Source organism: Staurois parvus, unplaced genomic scaffold (genome assembly GCF_062004578.1).
Source record: "Staurois parvus isolate SC_StPar_1 unplaced genomic scaffold, SC_StPar_1.0 ptg000604l, whole genome shotgun sequence".
Taxonomy (NCBI): Eukaryota; Metazoa; Chordata; class Amphibia; order Anura; family Ranidae; genus Staurois; species Staurois parvus.
The window spans coordinates 2,113,307-2,134,216 of NW_028318400.1; the positions used below are offsets into that span (position 1 = coordinate 2,113,307).

General features: G+C 43.0%; 1 long non-coding RNA gene across 1 annotated transcript; it reads right to left on the minus strand.

Moving 5' to 3' along the window:
- Positions 1 to 4,538: 4,538 nt before the first annotated feature.
- Positions 4,539 to 10,341, minus strand: LOC149449776 (uncharacterized). The gene is made up of 3 exons (XR_016315366.1): positions 10,114 to 10,341; positions 9,919 to 10,022; positions 4,539 to 4,837 (listed from the first exon to the last, which is right to left on the minus strand). It is a non-coding gene; the product is annotated as an uncharacterized LOC149449776 (long non-coding RNA).
- Between the last annotated feature and the right edge of the window lie 10,569 nt (positions 10,342 to 20,910).

Below are 20,910 nucleotides of genomic sequence, written 5' to 3' on the forward strand. Positions count from 1 at the left end.
GTGCGGATGGAGGATCCCACTGGTGGGAGGATATGAACATGCATGTGCCTATGGAGGATCCCACTGGTGGGAGGATATGAACATGCATGTGCCTATGGAGGATCCCACTGGTGGGAGGATATGAACATGCATGTGCCTATGGAGGATCCCACTGGTGAGAGGACATGAACCTGCGTGCGCGGATGGAGGATCCCACTGGTGGGAGGACGTGAAAATGCATGTGCAGCTGGAGGATCCCATTGGTGGGAGGATGAACATGCATGCGTGGATGGAGGATCCCACTGGTGGGAGGACATGAACCTGTGTGTGCGGATGGAGGATCCCACTGGTGGGAGGATATCAACCTGTGTATGCGAATGGAGGATCCCACTGGTGGGAGGATATAAACATGCGTGCGGGGATGGAGGATCCCACTGGTGGGAGGATATGAACATGCGTGCGCGGATGGAGGATCCCACTGGTGGGAGGATATGAACATGCGTGCGCGGATGGAGGATCCCACTGGTGGGAGGATATGAACATGCGTGCGCGGATGGAGGATCCCACTGGTGGGAGGATATGAACATGCGTGCGCGGATGGAGGATCCCACTGGTGGGAGGATATGAACTTGCGTGTGCGGATGGATGATCCCATTGATGGGAGGATATGAATCTGCATTTGCGGATGGAGGGTCCCATTGATGGGAGGATATGAATCTGCATACGCGGATGGAGGATCCCATTGATGGGAGGATATGAACCTGCATTTGTGGATGGAGGATCCCATGAGGATAACATGTGGGGCGATCAAAGGGTTAACTGTGTGCGCTTTCCACTGTAAGCACACTGCTTTGTATGGCTTTGCTATGCAGAGCCATACAAAGCAGTGTGCAGGAGCTGACAGGGGAGAGATCTGTGTTGTTTATACACAGGTCTTTCCCCTGTCAGAGATACATGGCGATCACTGGGTGCCGCGGGGAATCACCGGCCGGGACCCGGTGATTGACAGCCGAGGCCGTGAATGGAGGCCGGGTATGGCGCACGCGCCCCCTACCCAATCATACAAAATCAGGTATATATATGATTTTGTGACGCTACCACCCTGTAGCAGTATTTCTACTATAGGGCGGTTGGGAAGTGGGTAATAAGGCTTACCTGTAGGTACTGTAAGTATCTCCTTAACATGCACCATTTAGGACATATTTACTGTAGCAGCGCCGGTGATGTCACCAACCCACTGTGCTCTCAATGGAAGGCGGCCGCAGCTTGCGAACCCCGAAGGAAGACTGGGTGAAGGTGGAAGCCTCAGGGGAACCATGACAGCGCTTCGTTGGAGGGTAGGGTTGCCACCTCATCCCTTTAAACCTGAACACATATCAATTACACAGGTTATGTGGCTGATGAAGGTGGTAATTAAACTCGATGCCTTGTCTGCTCTAAATTTGACTCAGAACCTGTGTCATTAATATGTGTTCGGGTTTAAGGGGATGAGGTGGCAACCCTACTGGAGGGCTTCGTTTTCAGGCAAGTCTTTCATAATGTGTTAGTATGCGATGAATAATAGCACATACAGGGGTGAATTCACTAAGAGATAAATACTGCATGCATTTTCGAGTTAAAGTAACTCTTGCGGTATTTATTTAAAAAGTAGTCCATTCACTAAAAACCATGTGTTATTTACCGAATGCGGTAACTATTTATGTTCTACTATATTTAGCACTTACATTTTGCATTATTTTTAGTGGGGTTTTTTTCACAATTTTTTTTCGCAGGCTAAAACTGCACCAGAATGCACACATCGATACTGTGAAACTATGAAAACATTTTAGTGTGCTTTCCTTCACAAAGTGATCTCCCTCTGATGAAAGGTTACAATTTATTTTCCTTCCTGAGCTCAGAGGAGAACATTTTTACACTGATACATCATATACTTTTCACTTTCTGACCAGTACAGAGTTCCTCTAATTGTTATTTTGTACATTTCTATAATACCGCCAGCAAACACCAGGTGATAAATAACGAATGTGTTTTTTTAATGAACTGACTTTAATGATTTATCTTATAAAATTATCAATTTATGCAGCGCTTTACATATATTGAACATTCCCATCAGTCCCTAACCCTTAGGTGGTGTACAATCTAAGGTCCCTATCTTATATTCATACACATACATACTACGGCCAATTAACCTACCAACATGTCTAAACTGCCAAAACTCAATGTTACTTTGGTCCTCTCCATGTGCAGCACAGTGTTTGGAGTCCCCTGTAAGTGCTCAACATCCTGCTTCCAGGGGTCAGCTGCTCTCACTGTGTCCCTACTTGATCATACTCTTCCAATGATCATTGCAAGTAATTTGGATTTGTTTCCAACCACATGATATTCAATGGATCACACCTACGATAATGCTGCATTCCATCATTCTATAGTTTATTTTGTTTGACACACGCTGGTTTGTGAATATGAGTATATAGGGTATGAGTCAATATTTAACTACAAACTTAAGAACATGGTTGTTACCTAAAGTGTTCAGCAGATACATGCAGCGCTACTCCCCTTGAGAGCCGCTGAGTATTTAGGGTTCCCTGTCTGTTTTGAGCCTGATTTGGAAGCACAGCTCCTGCTGACACCACCGTGAAACCTTGACCAGGAGAACCCCTTGGAGTGGTGTTGAAAACTGGGAAAGGTCTCTTTAACACAGAAGATGAATGCAAGAACTTTCTGAAGTTGAAGAAAGGGATGGAAGCAGACTTCAGCAGCGTTTGAATCTGTAAAGTGGTGAACTAATCTGGTGAAGCAAGTTCCTTTATAACTAACAGAGGCTTGAAATGAGATACTAAGTGTAATCCTGTCTGGAGGGAAGCACATGCTGTAGCCAGAGTCCTACAGTTGCAGAATAGTAGGGAAACACTAAATCAGTAGGCCACAGTAGTGAATGGGCTAAGCAGTCCGTGTCGCAATGTGATAAACTGTGGTGTGAGGTGTACTAAACTGGAACAGTTGAAAATAACAGAGTCACTTGCAACGTGATGATCTGGGTTTGGAACCCTCTCACCCAGTCTGTAGACTTTGCAGGGCAAATGGTGGTCTCTCTGTTGGGGGGCCCTTGTGTTTTCTTAGTCCATCTGCTGAAGAAGCGATCCCAATGGCAGAACTATGATCCACTTTCCTGCAGGATTGACTGTCCTACTTGTCAGCAGTACCAGCGGTCTGCAGTCCCTCTTTCCTTCTCCTCAATGTGACCTGATTCAGCCTTGGTCCTCTGAGTCCTGCACTGCCTTCTCCACACACGTTCTCAGCCTTTGAGCATTCACTTCCTTCCAGAGGAGTTCCTGGGCTTTTGAATATATAGGCTTCAGCCCTCTTCTGGGAAATGTAGCCTGTTTACTCTTTATCTGAGTATAGAAATCCTGCTATCAGCTCACAAGTTCAACAAGGCTTTGCTTCATTAATGCTGGTTCACATACATGCGGATTGGATGCAGTTTGACTCCAATGGTGCCTGTTCACACACGTCTGGTGCACTGGCAGTGCGGATTAAATGCGAATTGAAAAAGAGTCCTGTATGATGTCTGAGCAGTGCGGTCCAGTTCAGGTGTAGATTACAGACTATTGACTTCTATGGGAACTGTTTCTAAACTGCACATCATCAGTTGTGAACAGGATAAATTCCTGACCTGAACCTGATCTAAACCTGTTCTGAACCACTAAACTATTGTGTCAAATACCTGTGAAACCTGAGCTTCAATCCGCACCACACATATGGGAATCCACACTAGTCTGATAACTAACTGCAAAACACTGCCATCTTGTGGTTAATTAACATCCTGCAATCAGTATTAGTGTGGTGTGTTACATACACATATGTATCTTTCACCACCTATTTTTAAAAAATTATACTACCAACAAACAACAGCAATGGACCTCAGCCACTCTGCAAATTTTACCCTATCTATTCTTAAAGGGACGTTACATAAAATAACCTGTTTTTTATATTATCTTTTCTAGAAAATCCTGGAAAATGCCATATTCTTGTAAGGAAATAATATTCCAATGGCCCTAGTTCACACCAGTGCAGTGCATTCCACTGCAGTCAACAAAAGTAGAACATGCTGCATTTTTCTTTATGGAACAGTTTTGGAACATGACAAAAAGAGCAGCATAATGCACATGTCCTTGATTGAGATGAAGGGAAAAAAAAAGGGGAAATGCACCAGAACACATAAAAAAGCATTAAAAATGCATCAAAAACGCAAATACAGAAATGCACCTGGAATGCTGAAACTGTGGTGTGAAAAAGCCCTTAAGCCATTCTCTGTAAAGACTATTCTTACTGAAAGTAAGCACAATAAATACATTTAAAAATTGCAGCTCACTCCAAGTTCTTCTCTCAAACTCTTCTCCCTTCTCTTTGTTCACCCCATTGTCTGAATTACATATTAACCAAGCTGCATAAACAGGGGGTCTTCTTACCCCCAGACAGACACTAAGATTGCTCATTGGATATCACTGTATTACATTTATACTGTAAAGTAGCATACGGTAAGTCGTTTTGATGGATAACATTTTAATAAACTTAGCAGCTCAAAAACAGCATGGTTGCATATTTAAACAATAAGTAAACCAGATTTCACCCAAATGTATTCTATATTTTATTGAAGCAAACCAAAATTGTAGAGGGAAGAATATGGACAACTGTTTACAGATTAACGATAGAACAGTAGGACAGCTGCCTCAGTAATTTCCTTGCTGGAACTCCATGCCCTACGTGTTCCATAGCCGTCCCAGTCCAAGGATGCAAAGTCTCCACACTGGCGAGGTGATCCCTCTGAGATGTATCCCCCTCCTCCAATGCAGTGCTAAGAAAGAGTGAAAGGTCCAAAAAAAATATTACCAACCTAATATCACTAAAGCCTCCTTGCATAAGTCTGAACAAGAATTTACAGATTAAGTTCACCTTTTTATTTTCTAAATTCCAGCTCCCCTATGTACCAATATACCATTAATGTACCTTTTGCAAAAAATTAAAAGGTTTCTTTGATTTTGAGAACAAGGCCTTACCTTAGCCCTTGCTGAATTTCTTAGAAAGCTTCATCACTTGCTGGTATGTAGATTTAGGACAGAAAAACCAATAGAACACAGGAAGGATTTCATCAGCTGACCTCATTAGCAAACACATCCTGCACTGACCTCATTAAAGCAAACAACCTTCACCTATCAATTATGTTTGCATGGCATCCCTGGCATCTCTCCAATCGTGCATTTGCCTGGATTCCCCAGCGTCCCTCCAGACAGGCCTGGGTTGCTAAACTCTTTAGGGCCACATGCGCCCTGTGGGTTTGACACCCCTGATGTAGTGCAAGGGCCTGTCTAATTGGATACAGAGTGATTGGAGATACAGAGTGATTGGATAGATGGTGTGTCCTCCTAATATATTGTTTTGGTAAATTTAAAGCAGATTATACAATCAGATTGTATAGTGTATGGCCACCTTTATACACAGTGTCTCTATCCACATCCTCCAATGTATCTGTATAATGATGGCCATACACTATGCAATCTGATTGTACAATTTCCTTTAGATTTACCAGAACTATGGAATAGGAGGACCCACCTGGACAATCAATTCAATTTGTATCAAATCAGATCTGCTCTTGCACTGCATATCTAAAGGAGATTGCGCAATCAGATTGTAATGGGTATGGTCACTTTAAGGGAAGAAATAGGTGGTGGTATAGTAATGAGGGCGCTGTGGTCCAGAATGGTAATACACACCCTATCACACCCTTTTCTGTAATGCAAAAGCACAGAGAATGAGGGGAGCTTACCTATAGAAAGTGATGTAACCTGAAAGAATGTTTTAAAAATTTAACTTTTTAAAACAGAAACATGAAATTTCAGACTGTGGATGATGTAAGTGAGAGATAAGAACATTGGGTTGCTGGACCTCAAATTATCACAGAAGGATTCTATTTATTATGAAAATTGAAATATTGCTAAAAAAAGGTGAATTTATCCTTTAAAGTGTTACTAAACCCCGGACCCTGCATTCACTATGTCTGGTCTCCCGGGACCCTGCATTTACTATATCTGGTCTCCCAGGACCCTGCATTCAATATATCTGGTCTCCCCGGACCCTGCATTCACTATATCTGGTCTCCCCCGGACCCTGCATTCACTATATCTGGTCTCCCCCGGACCCTGCATTCACTATATCTGGTCTCCCCGGGCCCTGCAATCACTATATCTGGTCTCTCCCGGACCCTGCATTCGCTATATCTTGTCTCCCCGGACCCTGCATTCACTATATCTGGTCTCCCCCGGACCCTGCATTCACTATCTCGGTCTCCCCCGGACCCTGCATTCACTATATCTGGTCTCCCCGGGACCTGCAATCACTATATCTGGTCTCCCCCAGACCCTGCATTCACTATATCTGGTCTCCCTGGGCCCTGCAATCACTATATCTGGTCTCCCCCGGACCCTGCATTCACTATATCTGGTCTCCCAAGATCCCGCATACACTATACCTGGTCTCCCCCGGACCCCGCATTCACTATATCTGGTCTCCCAGGACCCTGCATTCACTATATCTGGTCTCCCCGGACCCTGCAATCCCTATATCTGGTCTTCCCCAGACCCTGCATTCACTATATCTGGTCTCCCAGGACCCCTGTGTTGCACCCTCGGCCACCTCTCTGATTAGTCACCTCCCACCACCCTGTTAAAGTTGCGCTCTCCACCCTCCTCAGCACTTACTGAGGGAGGCGGTGAGCAGGTGTGGCCAACCAGGACTTAAAAATCAGTATCAGGAACCTCGGCTCTGGCTTTATCTGCCAGCTTGCTGATATGAAAAAAAGTCTCCTCTCTGCTCTTACTTCCTGCACCCCTCCTCTGAACTGATGGGGCCCAGGGAAAATGTAATGCATGTCCTAGCAAGCCTGGGAGCCTGGTCATATATTACAAACTGCTTGCACTATAGATGAACAGCAAGGCTTCCCGGGGTCCCCTGTTGAGCTGATGGGACCCAGGTCTGGTACAGGAGAACTGAATGTATTACCCTATCGAAGACCCTGCTGCTGTACATAGTAGAGAAAAGACAGCGCAAAGCCTGCAGAATGTAGTAAATCAAATCCAGAAAATGTACTAAAAACCTTAATAATTGCACTCACAGGGGTTAAAGTGACAGATGGTGGTGGATGCTGAGTCATTGCACAGTGAGCAGACAATCTCCGGTAGGGACACCCGTGCCTCATGCAAAAGCATAGACGATCCAGTGATTAACAGCCCCCATAAATAAGGTATGTGTAGCACCCTCCTAGATAAGTACTAGGATAAGTAGATTATAGTTGGTTCTTTTGCTTGATTGAACTGTTAAGAAAATCTAACTATGCTTTCTGCTTCACAGAGAGCTGCAATTATTAGTAATGCTTGCTCTGTGTGTTCATGTACTGCTAGTTCTGCCCCTGGCTTCCTTTGTATCCAAGTTACCTAGGAAGATTCTAGATGTACAGTATAGGTGGAACTCATGCAAAACACAGTACGAATATTAACGCCACTCCAACCAATCACAGGGAGTGCTGCCCTGAAGGATGCTGGAAGATGGTACTTATTATTTGGGCATGCTTAGCCCTGGGTATTTCCTGGATAGGATTGCACCAGCCTGGGGCGAAGGCACGTTGCCTCCCCAGGCACCTACTGCCATGCAGCCTCAGCTGGGCTACCTGGAGGCCTGAAGTAAGAGAGAGAGTGACTCTGGTTCTTCAGTAAGCAGACTGAGGGGAGCTGTCTGTCAAAGATCTGTCTGGTATCACTAAAGGGTGTTGCTTGGAAAATTGGAAGGAGGCTACCATTCTGTTCTTAGGCCTTGTTAGAACAGACACTGAGGGATCTTGGGGACTCTGTGTGCTTTGCTACCCATCTGGTGCTTTATAGTCAGCATGGATCTGAAACAAGGGAACCCTGGCTGGTGTCCTGAAGAGCACTGTCCATTTAACCCCTTCCAAGCACTGGGACTTTGCTCAAGGCTGCTACTTAAGGAAGTTTTGTCCTCAACCGTAACTAGTTCTATTTCTGGAATAGCCTACTAAATTTCCCATCCCTATCCAAGTTCCACCTTGTAAGTGAATTTTCCCATAAAATGTGGTGGAAAGTCACTTTGCAAAAAATGCTAAGGAAAGTGACTGGCATAGTACCACTGGATTGGTGTAAGGCCAATGTGGTGCCAATATTTAAAAAGGGGAAATCTTTACCAAGTTATTATAGACCTGTTAGTTTAACTTCTATAGTTGGGATGATACTGGAGAGTTTAATAAAAGACAACATAGATGAGTTCTTGCTGGAAAAAAAATATTTTAAACAACAGACAGCATGGATTCATGAAAGACAGAAGTTGTCAAACAAATCTGATTTCTTTTTATGAGAAGGTGAGCAAAACCTTGGACAGAGGGGTAGCAGTGGATGTGGTATACTTGGATTTTGCAAAAGCGTCTGACACAGTTCCCCACACACGTCTAATGTGTAAGGTAAAGTCTACAGGCTTGGAAAAATCTGTATGTAAATGGCTAGTTAACTGGCTAAAAGATCGTATTCAGAGAGTAGTGGTTAATGATTCATACTCTGCATGGTCTAGGGTTGTCAGTGGTGTACCCCAAGGTTCAGTGTTGGGACCCTTACTTTTTATTATATTTATAAATGATATAGGGTCTGGGCTTAAAAATCCCATTTCAGTCTTTGCAGATGACACCAAGCTGTGCCGTGGAATAATGTCCTTACAGGATGTCTCCAACTTACAAGCTGACCTCAATGTACTGTTTAATTGGACAACTATGTGGTAAATGAGGTTTAATGTTGATAAATATACGGTTATGCACTTGGGGGCTAAGAATATGCATGCATCATACATACTAGGGGGAGTACAACTGGGGGAATCAATGGTGGAGAAGGATCTGGGGGTTCTGGTAGATCACAAGCTTAATAATGGCATGCAATGACAAGCTGCGGTTCCTAAAGCGAGCAAAATCCTCTCTTGTATTAAAAGAGGTATAGACTACAGAGAGAGAGATATCATATTACCCCGGTACAAATCATTAGTAAGACCTCATCTGGAATATGCAGTTCAGTTTTGGGCACCAATTCACAAAAAGAGCATTGGGAACTGGAGAAAGTACAGAGAAGGGCAACCAAACTGATAGGAGGCATGGAGGAGCTCAGCTATGAGGAAAGATCAGAGGAACTGAATTTATTCTCTCTTGAGAAGAGGAGATTAAGGGGGGATATGATCAACATGTATAAATACATCAGTGGTTCATATAGTGAACTCGGTGTAGAGCTATTCACCCTGAGGTCATCACAGAGGACAAGGGGGCACTCTTTATGTCTGGAGGAAAAGAAATTTAATCTCCAAATACAGAAAGGTTTCTTCACAGTTAGGGATGTGAAAATGTGGAATAGACTCCCTCAAGAGTTGGTTCTGGTCAGCTCAGTGGATTGCTTTAAAAAAGTCCTGGATTCTTTCTTAGATACACAGAATATAACTGGATACTAACATTTATAGGTAAAGTTGATCCAGGGAATATCCGATTCCCTCTTGGGGGATCAGGAAGGATTTTGTTTTCCCTGCAGGAGCAATTGGATCATGCTTTGCTGGGTTTTATTGCCTTCCTCTGGATCACCTGTGGGTGTAGGATAATAACTTTTTTTTTTTAATGGTTGAACTGGATGGACTTTTGTCTTTTTTCAGCCAGACTAATTATGTAACTATGTAAGTGCAAGAAAAAAAAACTGTATTTTTGCATGTGCATGACTGAATGATGGAATTCAGCAGAGCTTCACCTCATTCACTAAGTTAAGGGAAAATTTGCTTTCAAAGCAAAACAGCCTATTTGACTTTAGTAAATCAACCTAACTGTGTCAGTATAAAAGAAGTACTAATACTTACATGCTCTACATTGCAGCCTGTCACTTTTACACCAGGGCACAGAGCCAGGGGAGCTCTTTCGGGGTTAATAGCTCGGAACTGGACATAGCCAGCAGTGAACTCTCCTGTAGAGAAAGAACGTTGCATTAACATTGTGATCACCATTTTACAGAATTCACATAGACAAGGATTATTGGATATTCATCATGATCTTACTTCCTCCAAGTGGTGAGTAGTAAGCTGCTGTCTTCGTGGCACTTCCAAAGTCATAAACAACAGGAACAGCAGGTCCATTGTGTGCCAAACAGGCTCCAATATTGTACACCAAAGGGTATTTCTATCAGCAGGGTAAAAACATTGGTTCAGATTATTGATATGTACTTACTATATAAAGTACTTAAAGTAGAATTATAGTCAAAACTTTTTTTTTTTCATTTTGGATAGAGCAAGGGAGGGTTATAACCCCTGCTAATTTATTTTTTGGCATCTGTGTCCCATTCGGGGAAATTTATCTTCACTTCCTGTCCCATAGCCAAAAGGGGAAGTGAGAGAATCTCTGCAAATTAAGGGAATTCATTGGGGACCCCCAGTTCACCAGAACTAGTGTCCCCATTAGAAGATTTCCCCTATATTGCCTTTTTGGGGACAACCCAAAATTTGTGGTTTCTTTTACTTTCGTTTTCGATGATAATGGTAAACAGGACAAAAAGAGAGGGTGAACCTCCCTAACAGGGGAACAGACAGTAATAAAAACTGACAGGTGTTCTAATCTATACAAAACTAAAGAAAAAAAGGTTTTGCCTTTAGCTATATGTTAAGGGCCGGTTCACACTATAGAAATGCAGTCCAGATGTTTTCCGGATGCGTTTCCACATGCACATTTTTGATGCGTGTCGGTGCGTTTTTGATGCATTCCAGTGTGTTCTTTATGAATTCCAGTTCTTTTTTCCCCCTCTCTTTTTCTTCAATTCAGAGACATGTGCATTCCAGTGTATTTTGGTGTGTTCCAGTGCATTCCGGTGCTTTTTTGTTGCGTTTTTCCACGTTCCAGTACAGTTCTGTGCAGAAAAAATGCAGCATGTTCTACTTTTTTTTATCTGCAACCAGAACACACTGGAACTGCAAGCACTGATGTGAACTATGACGTTGACAACCATATAACCTACTTTTTGTGCATTTTGTATGCAGAAAAAAAGAAACTGAAATGCATGTAGTGTGAACTGGCCCTAAGGCTCTTGCAGTAATAACACCACACTATCCATGGTGCACAAAGCAAATTGACAACGCAGTTTAGTATAAATGTTCTATTGGTGATTTCCTCTCATTTTATTCTGTCATCTATGTGATTTGCAGTTGTTTACTTAACGTTGGCTATTCCTTGAATACACGTAACACAAAATACACAAAGAAAATTGAAATTATACAGCCATAGGCACATTGGTCTTATTTATTAAGACTGAGAAAAGTGCAATGATGATTATGCAGACACTTCATATAATATAAGTATCATGTATAACTAATCTGGCTGTCGCAGACTAAAATCTGATTGGTTGCTATACAATACTGTACTATGCATAAAGCTTTATTCAATAAACAATAGAAGCAGCAAAATGTCGGAACCCTCAGTAAGATGTCACTTTACTGAACCAGATTAGGACAGAATAAATTCTGACTGGCAATGTGGGCAGTGAGTGGGTTGGAGTTTTGCTCCATGCCGTATTGTATTTCATTTACCCATAAATTTAAATTTAAAGGGAATTGAAAGTGTTCAAATTGTTCAAAGAACTTTGCGACTCACTGTCCATGGTGCACAAAGCAAATTGACAACAGTTTGGAATAAATGTTCTACTGGTGACTTCCTCTCATTTTATTCTGTCATCTGTATGATATTATATGAAAAAAGTTCAGCGCAATAGGTACCTAATTATAATTATGCAGCTAGCATGTGATGTGTTCCCACATATATCAAAATAATCAATAAAAAATGCATAATATATACAACTATATGAATATATCAACACAGTGATACTCTTATATCAAATAATAAACCTTAAATCTACTGAATGTGTACTAATAAACAGTGATGGTGACATATAAACAATGCTCCACAGTCCTTATGAACGCTTAATGATCAAACATACTCCATGGTCATATATTCCAAAATGGATATACAGTATCTCACAGAAGTGAGTACACCCCTCACATTTTTGTAAATATTTTATTATTTCTTCAGTGTTGTCACATGAAAAGATATGACACTTTGCTACAATGTAAAGTAGTGAGTGTACAGCTTGTATAAAAGTGTAAATTTGCTGTCCCCTCAAAATAACTCAACACACAGCCATTAATATCTAAACCGCTGGCAACAAACGTGAGTACACCACTAAGTAAAAATGTCCAAACTGGGCCCAATTAGCCATTTTCCCTCCCCGATGTCATGTGACTCGTTAGTGTTTCAAGGTCTCAGGTGTGAATGGGGAGCAGGTGTGTTAAATTTGGTGTTATCTCTCTCACTCTCTCATACTGGTCACTGGAAGTCCAATATGGCACCTCATGGCAAAGAACTCTCTGAGGATCTGACAAAAAGGATTGTTGTTCTACATGAAGATGGCCTAGGCTATAAGAAAATTGCCAAGACCCTGAAACTGAGCTGCAGCACGGTGGCCAAGACCATACAGCGGTTTAACAGGACAGGTTCCACTCAGAACAGGCCTCATCATGGTCAACCAAAGAAGTTGAGTGCACGTGCTCAGCATCATATCCAGAGGTTGTCTTTGGGATATAGACATATGAGTGCTGCCAACATTGCTGCAGAGGTTGAAGGGGTGGGAGTCAGTCTGTCAGTGCTCAGACCATACGCCACACACTGCATCAAATTGGTCTGCATGGCTGTCGTCCCAGAAGGAAGCTTCTTCTAACGATGATGCACAAGAAAGCCCGCAAACAGTTTGCTGAAGACAAGCAGACTAAGGACATGGACTACTGGAACCATGTCCTGTGGTCTGATAAGACCAAGATAAACTGATTTGGTTCAGATGGTGTCAAGCGTGTTTGGCGGCTACCAGGTGAAGAGTACAAAGACAAGTGTGTCTTGCCTACTGTCAAGCATGGTGGTGGGAGTGTCATGGTCTGGGGCTGCATAAGTGCTGCCGGCACTAGGGAGCTACAGTTCATTGAGGGAACCATGAATACCAACATGTACTGTGACATACTGAAGCAGAGCATGATCCCCTCCCTTCGGAGACTTGACTGCAGGGCAGTATTCCAACATGATAATGACCCCAAACACACCTCCAAAACAACCACTGCCTTGCTAAAGAAGCTGAGGGTAAAGGTGAAGGACTGGCCAAGCATGTCTCCAGACTTAAACCCTATTGAGCTTCTGTGGGGCATCCTCATATGGAAGGTGGAGGAGTGCAAGGTCTCTAACATCCACCAGCTCTGTGATGTCGTCATGGAGGAGTAAAAGAGGACACCAGTGGCAACCTGTGAAGCTCTGGTGAACTCCATGCCCGAGAGGGTTAAGGCAGTGCTAGAAAATTATGATGGCCACACAAAATATTGACACTTTGGGCCCAATTTGGACATTTTCACTTAGGGGTGTACTCGCTTTTGTCGCCAGCGGTTTTGACATTAATAGCTGTGTATTGAGTTATTTTGAGGGGACAGCAAATTTACACTGGTATACAAGCTGTACAGGGCGGGCCGATGAGGTCAAGCCGCAAACCGGAAGTCTATGTCCTGCCATTTTGCAAGTGGGATTACAGCAACTAAACTATCTGGGGATCACTGTATAGATTGTGGAGTGGATTGGATTCATACAAAGCGTTGGCAAAGAGTGGGAAGATATTGTACCATATATACCTGCCTGGGTTAAAAGGGAAAAGTGTAGTTTTACCTGTCATTATGGCCTTGATTCACTATTGGGCGTGGGCGCATATTTATGGGCTTAAGCCCAATTTTCATGGGCGTCCTTCCATTTTTTACCCTGCAACCTAATTCACTATTGACCAGAGCCCATAAGCAGATGCCCAATCTAATTCACAAAAAGACACACGCCCGGAATCAGACTCACAAAAGCAGACTTGCTAAGAAGCACGTCTAACACCATGAAAAATCACTGTAGAGACATGTTCACTTAGAAATTTGCTTTGCCAAATATCAGGACTTCACTTTAAACAATATCTGCTATTTCCAAAAAAATTAAGAATGTGTTAAAAATCGTTTTTTTCAAGGAAATCGACACAGTAAAAATCTAGACGCCCGTGCAGTGTCTTTGGCAGATAGAACTGAGCATGTGCAGAACACCTTTTAGACCTCTGCCATGGGCGTTTGCTTTTTAGCCACTGACTAATAGTGAATCTGATTGTGGATTCCTCTGACAGCCGGCACTCGGTCGCGACTACTGTGTTTAATAAACAGCACTCGGCATATCTTCATGTAATCTAATTAGATTTCCTTAGTTCTAGCGATTATATTTTTGTTTCTTATCCTTTATAATTATTTCTGTTATGATTTTACTTATTTTGAAGGTCTAGATAATATTTATTTTGAAAGCTGAATGTAAAAATAAAGGTCCGCAATAAAAAAAAAAAAAAAAAAACAGCGTGGGTCCCCCCTCTCATCCATACCAAGCCCTTCAGGTCTGGTATGGATATTAAGGGGGAACTCCATGCTGAAATTTAAAAAAAAAACAGCGTGAGTCCCCCTCAGTATTCATACCAGACCTTTATCCGAGCATGCAGCCCGGCAGGTCAGGAAAGGGGGGGGAACGAGCGAGCACCCCCCCCCTCCTGAACCATACCAGGCCACATGCCCTCAACATGGGGGGGTGCTTTGGGGCAGGGGGGCTCCCCCCCCAAAGCACCTTGTCCCCATGTTGATGAGGACAAGGGCCTCTTCCCCACAACCCTGGCCGGTGGTTGTGGGGGTCTGCGGGCGGGGGGCTTATCATAATCTGGAAGCCCCCAGATCCCGGCCCCCCCCCCTACGTGAATGATTCTGCGTACACGGTCCGCAGACTCATTCACAAAAAAACTAAGTGTGGTGTAAAAAAAACACAGTACAGGGTCTTTGACAAGTTCTTTATTAAAACAATGTCCCCCGAAGTAGATCCAACGTCAATCGCGGCGGCGGCGACCCGAAAAAAGGAAAAAAAAAAAAGGTTCCGCTCCCGTCCAAGGCTTCCAGCCTAGTGAAGAAAAGCCTAGCTGACATTTCTTATATAGGTATGGGCGGGGCCAGCCGGGGACATCATCCCAGTGACCCGCCCCATGTCACATGCTTGCTGTTCCCGGCTGGCCCCGCCCCATACCTATATAAGAAATGGATATTGAGGGGACCCACGCTGTTTTTATTTTTAATTTCAGCGTGGAGTTCCCCCTTAATATCCATACCAGATCCGAAGGGCTTGGTACAGATGGGAGGGGGGACCCCACGCTTTTTTTTTTATTATTTATGCAATAAAGGGAATTATTTTACATTCAGCTGTCAGTGGGGAACCCCGCGGACAGTTGAAACATTAACTCATGGCTGTCGCTCCTACAATCCCGCATGAGTTATGTTATCAACTCATGCAGCATTTTAGTAATGAAAACCAATGCAGCGCTCATGTTTCAGCTGTCGGCGGAGTTCCCCACTGACAGTTGAATGTCAAAGTATTGCAGTGATTTATAAACAGTTCTTTAAATAACTGGCGTGGGGTCCCCCCTCCCATCCATACTAAGCCCTTCGGGTCTCGTATGGATGTTAAGGGGTAACTCCACGCTGAAATTAAATAAAAAACAGCATGGGGTACCCCCCTAAATCCATAACACATACTTATCCGAGCATGCAGCCCGGCAGGTCAGGAAAGAAGGGGGGGGGCAAGCGAGCGCCTCCCCCTCTCCTGAACCATACCAGGCCACATGCCCATACCAAATTATTCAAACATTTGTAAACAGACCAATTAACTGAAATGGTTTGACATTTGTACCCCAAATATGACGTTCCCTGAGGCGTTGGTAAACCGAGGTACGCCTGTATTAGTATTGCAATCCTTTGTATTGGGATACATAGAACCAACATACATCTGAATTGGCAACATAGCACAACATTTGTGTCACATTGGAGATATCTGGCTAGTTATACTGACCATGCCCAGGGACCTAGGATTGATTCACAGCACAGAAATACAGGCTGGGTTAGCAATGTAGCTCCGTGGATTAGTGGTTAGCACTACTGCCTCATAACTCTAGGGTTGTAGGTTTGAATCCCAACCCCGGCGAGGTAGTAGCATGATCTCCGTGTGTGGCTGTCTTCACATACATATTCCGGCAACATCTTTGCTTTCTGTCTAAATGATCCCTAAAATGTGAATTAGAATGAGGCCTTGTCTGTTGAAACACCTTCAAAGCTGCACCTTATGTGAATGTCATACAATGGGATAAGATAAGGGCCTGAATCACTAATAGATTTGATAATGATGGTTTACACTCCACCCACTTTTGTGAAGGATTTGGCAAGCAAAGAGCTGACAGAGAGAGAGAAGAGTGAGACGAAGAAGAGTGATAAAGAGAGACATTCAGAAGAGTGAGCGAGAGAGAAGAGCGAGCCAGTGAAACAAAGAAGAGTGAGCAAGAGATACATACTGAAGAGTGATAAAGAGAGACATTCAGAAGAGTGAACGAGAGAGAAAAGACTTGGTTGGTGAATCCACACATCAAACTTGTCACAAATCCTGGCGTGCATTTTTCCCCCAAATGCATAGCAGACCCTTATCCCAGCAGGCAGGTACCGCACGCCTTCAAAGATTTATTTCCTTTGTTGATTTTCCTGCTTCGCTCACACTATATGCAATTGAAAATTACTCTTTAAGTTGCCAATTTTACTGTGTTTTCTAGAGAATTACTAACTAGTTGTGTTTTCAATTGTGTGTAGCATTGCGATTTCTATTTGAGTCTAGATGTTAAATTGCTAATAAATGGCCACAATTCTCAAATACCTTTGAACTCTCGCTGCAACAAATGGTGTATGTTAATACACTCACATTCATTATATCCAATATCAGGTACGATGTCAATGCACAAATCGCACCTGAAATTGCACACCCTGGATGTGACTTGTCATGTGATTGGCATGGCCAGCAGCTTGCTCTTTGCATGGCAAATTGCACCCAATGTTACTGGGGGCCAACACCACTGTCACATCTAATCCGATGCGGCAATTGTCCAACTTACAGTGAAGTTGCACGAGTTCACAATCCAATTGGATGTGAACAGAGCCTACAGTGGCCAATAGGGTGCTACTTGGTCTACGATTTGCAAGTCGCCTGTCATGCCAATTGCATGGCAATCGCAAACAATGTTACTGGGGGCTACCCGGTCACATTAAAGCAGATTTCTAAGTGGTGTTATTGACACCACAGTCACATCATGTGACTTGCATAGAAGTTGCATGATTTCAAAGTCGGGGTACATGGTGATTTCAAGTGCAATTTGCAAGACATTCGACATCGATCTCTCAGCAAATTGCATGAAAAGTAGTGTATTCATTACTCTATTATTACTTGCGGCTCCTACCAAGTTTGAACCACAACAATATGAACGCTCCAATAGCGTGCTCATTGAGTGGGACTTGGCATGTGATTTGCACAACATGCAAGCTGTAAATCGTCTGCAAAGTCGCACCCTATTGTCTGCTATTAGAGTGACCACATGGGTGCGTTTCAAACACTGATTTCTATAGTAGTACATGTACTACTTTAGTGGCAATTTGCATAGAGATCTGTGTCAGATGTCTTGAAAATTGCATTGAAATGGTCAATTTTACTGTAAGTCGCAGGATTTGTAAATCAGCTTTACCCAGAGTGTAATGTTTGGTGATGTTTGATTTCTGGAGTGTTTTACCAATTGATGGGAAATTCACCATACTAGTCAAATCGATTTGTCATTTTCAGTATTGCATACAAGATGTGGTCATGTGACTGTCTTAACTCATGCGAGAATCTGGAGGGAATTGTGACCATAGTAGCAATAAAGGTTCCAATTGGGGTTCCCTTTCACATCCCTGCTCAATGTTCTGTTGTATGCTGCACACATACATTTCACTGTATATATCTTTCTGATTTGTGGGGCCTGTATACCAAGGGTTAATGCAGGTAGGAAGCGGATTCATCAGGTGAAAACACTTTCACTGACCAAATTAAGGTCAGTGGTGGGTGTGGCTTCATTGGGTGTGGGGCCTTGTTTGGCGCGCTCCAAATACAACCTAGCTTATATAAAGATGTGCAGTAGGGAGTGATTTGGCCTGTTACTAGGCCGGGTGGTTTGTGACTAAGTCCTTGCTTGTAGTGGTTTGGGGGAGGAAGAGATTTTGTGCTGAATTGCCCCAGACACCACTCAGGCTGTGTTTGGAAGTGGGCTGGAAATGTTTGCATATTTTTGGCCTTGTAAAGTGTGTTTGTGTGTTATTGCACAATGATTGTGTTTTTTCTCTTTGCATTGAAAGCCTCACACATGTCAATCGTTTTGTTTAAAATCTGCTCTTGTTTTAATTTTCCTTGCTTATTTAGACTCAAATGCATTTTTCTTACAAACCTGCTGACAAATGTATGTGTAGGGGATTTGTAGAGGTGGGAGGGGATTTGTAGAGGTGGGAGGGGTTTTTCACATATGTCTTGTTTTCTTTATATTTTGATGTGTAGACTTTTTTTGTGAATGGATCTTTATACTAAATGATTGTGTAAGTAAACCTTATGTGCACGAAAATGTTACTTGATTCATTTTCCCCTTTGTTTCCTGCTATAACCTGAGCACACACAGTTCATTAGAAGTATCTTTAGATTGTAAGCTCTTATGAGCAGGAGTGTTTTCTTTTTGCCACATCAATCCTATTTTTGTGACTCACCAAGATATTGACTGTACCTACTTGTTCCTGCTGACCAAATAAATGAAGATATATTTGATCAATAAATGTTTCACCGATGTTTTTGTGTTTATTTTATGTTCAATATATGAACAACCTTAATAGTTACTTTGTATACTTATATAATCTGCTCAAATGTAGCTTGTAAGAGCGTGAATATGCAAGTGGGTGCAAACTGGCTTTTTCAAAACCAAACAAAAAAATAAAAAACCTGCTTGCACCACAATATTATGTACTAATGAATATGTCACATTCACTGTGCAGCCAGCTACAGGTTTTCTACAATTTGATTTACAGTAATAAAATAGTCCCCACTGTATGTTGATTTTTGGCCTTTGGCAACAAAGATATATTAGCCAAGGTTTAAAAAGAAAAAAAATCACTAAAACACACATTCGCGAAAGCTATCATAGCCGTGCATAGAAATGAGCGATCGTGCATAGATATGAGCGATCGTGCACAAATAAACGCCAAACAGGTGTCCCCCATGGCGCACGAGCAGCTATCCTCCTGGTAGTCCGTCATCTGGTGCGCGCGCACCCGGAAGTGGTTGTGGGGAGTGTAAGTGGATGAGAAGTGCTTGGAGGTTTTGTGTTGGTTGAAAATTTTGATAACTTTATTGGCATTTGGACATGGCGAGAGCACAGTTCTCAACTGAGGAGATGATCCTTATATGTAAAGTAACTGTGGCCATTGCAAATATGTTTATAACATGTGAGGGACAAGTAATTGTAATTTTGTGGGTGGGGCCTAGCAGAATCTCACTTGGTGCACATGCTACTTATCTGTACATTAGCTCCTGGGTATTGATGGGTCAATTATATTAACCACTTGCCTACTGGGTACTCATACCCCCTTCCTGTCCTGGCCAATTTTCATCTTTCTGCACTGTTACCCTTTGAATGACAATTGTGCGGTCATGCCACATTGTACCCATCTTAAATTTGTATCAGTTTTTTCAGACAAATAGAGCTTTCTTTGGGTGGTATTGACTTGCTGCTGTGAGTTTTACTTTTTGCTCGATAAACCACAAAATAGCTCATAATGAATAAAAGTCTGTTTATATTATAACATTTGGTAAACTGGTAATTTAGCAACACTGATGTGCGTTGATGAGGCGGCACTGCTGGCCACAGGTGGGCGGAACTGTTGGGTGGCACTGGTGGGCACTGATCATCGGGGCCGACCCCTGCTTTGATAACTGCTGGTTCTCGGCAGTACTTTCCACACATTCTGACAGCGTGATGAAAGTGCAGCCAAGACCCGGCAAATGCATTTCCCGGTGATCAGCGTGTCATTGGACATGGCTGATCACATGGTAAAAAGCCGCTGTGATTGGTCTTTACCACATCACGTGATCAGCTGTGTCCTTAGGACACAGCAATCACGGAGAGCGCGTTCTGCCAGGATGTCATATGACACCCTCCCAGAGCTGCCTGGATGCAGTGTAGCGTTATTCGGCTATCTGCGGTCGCCAAATAGGTAACCAGCTAGGCCTTCATGGCTAATCTTTGAATATCTGGACATGTATACTGCGTATAATGCATTACATTCTACAATGTGTTGGTGTACATGGTATAACAGTGTGCAATGCGTTGCTGGATTCTGCATGACAGTGGACAGCGTATCACAGTGTGCAATGCGTAGCTCCAGCCTGCATGACAGTGTACAGTGCATTACAGTCTACAATGTGTGGGTGTACACGGTATCACAGTGTGCAATGCGTAGCTCCAGCCTGCATGACAGTGTACAGTGCATTACAGTCTACAATGTGTGGGTGTACACGGTATCACAGTGTGCAATGCGTTGCTCCATCCTGCATGACAGAGTACAGTGCATTACAGTCTACAATGTGTGGGTGTACACGGTATTACTTTGTACAGAGTATTACAGTGTGCAATGCGTTGTACACTGCAGTGTGCACTAAAGCATTTTACACTCATGCACTGTACACACTAACGCATTTGACATTTCTAGTGTGCAATGCGTTAGTGTGCAATGCCTTGGACAGTACAATGCATTTGCAGTATTGGTGTATGTTTATTAAGCACAGATAATTCATCTGATTTTAGTTATCAAGGAGAAGTCTTCTCTGTCCCCCTGTTTATG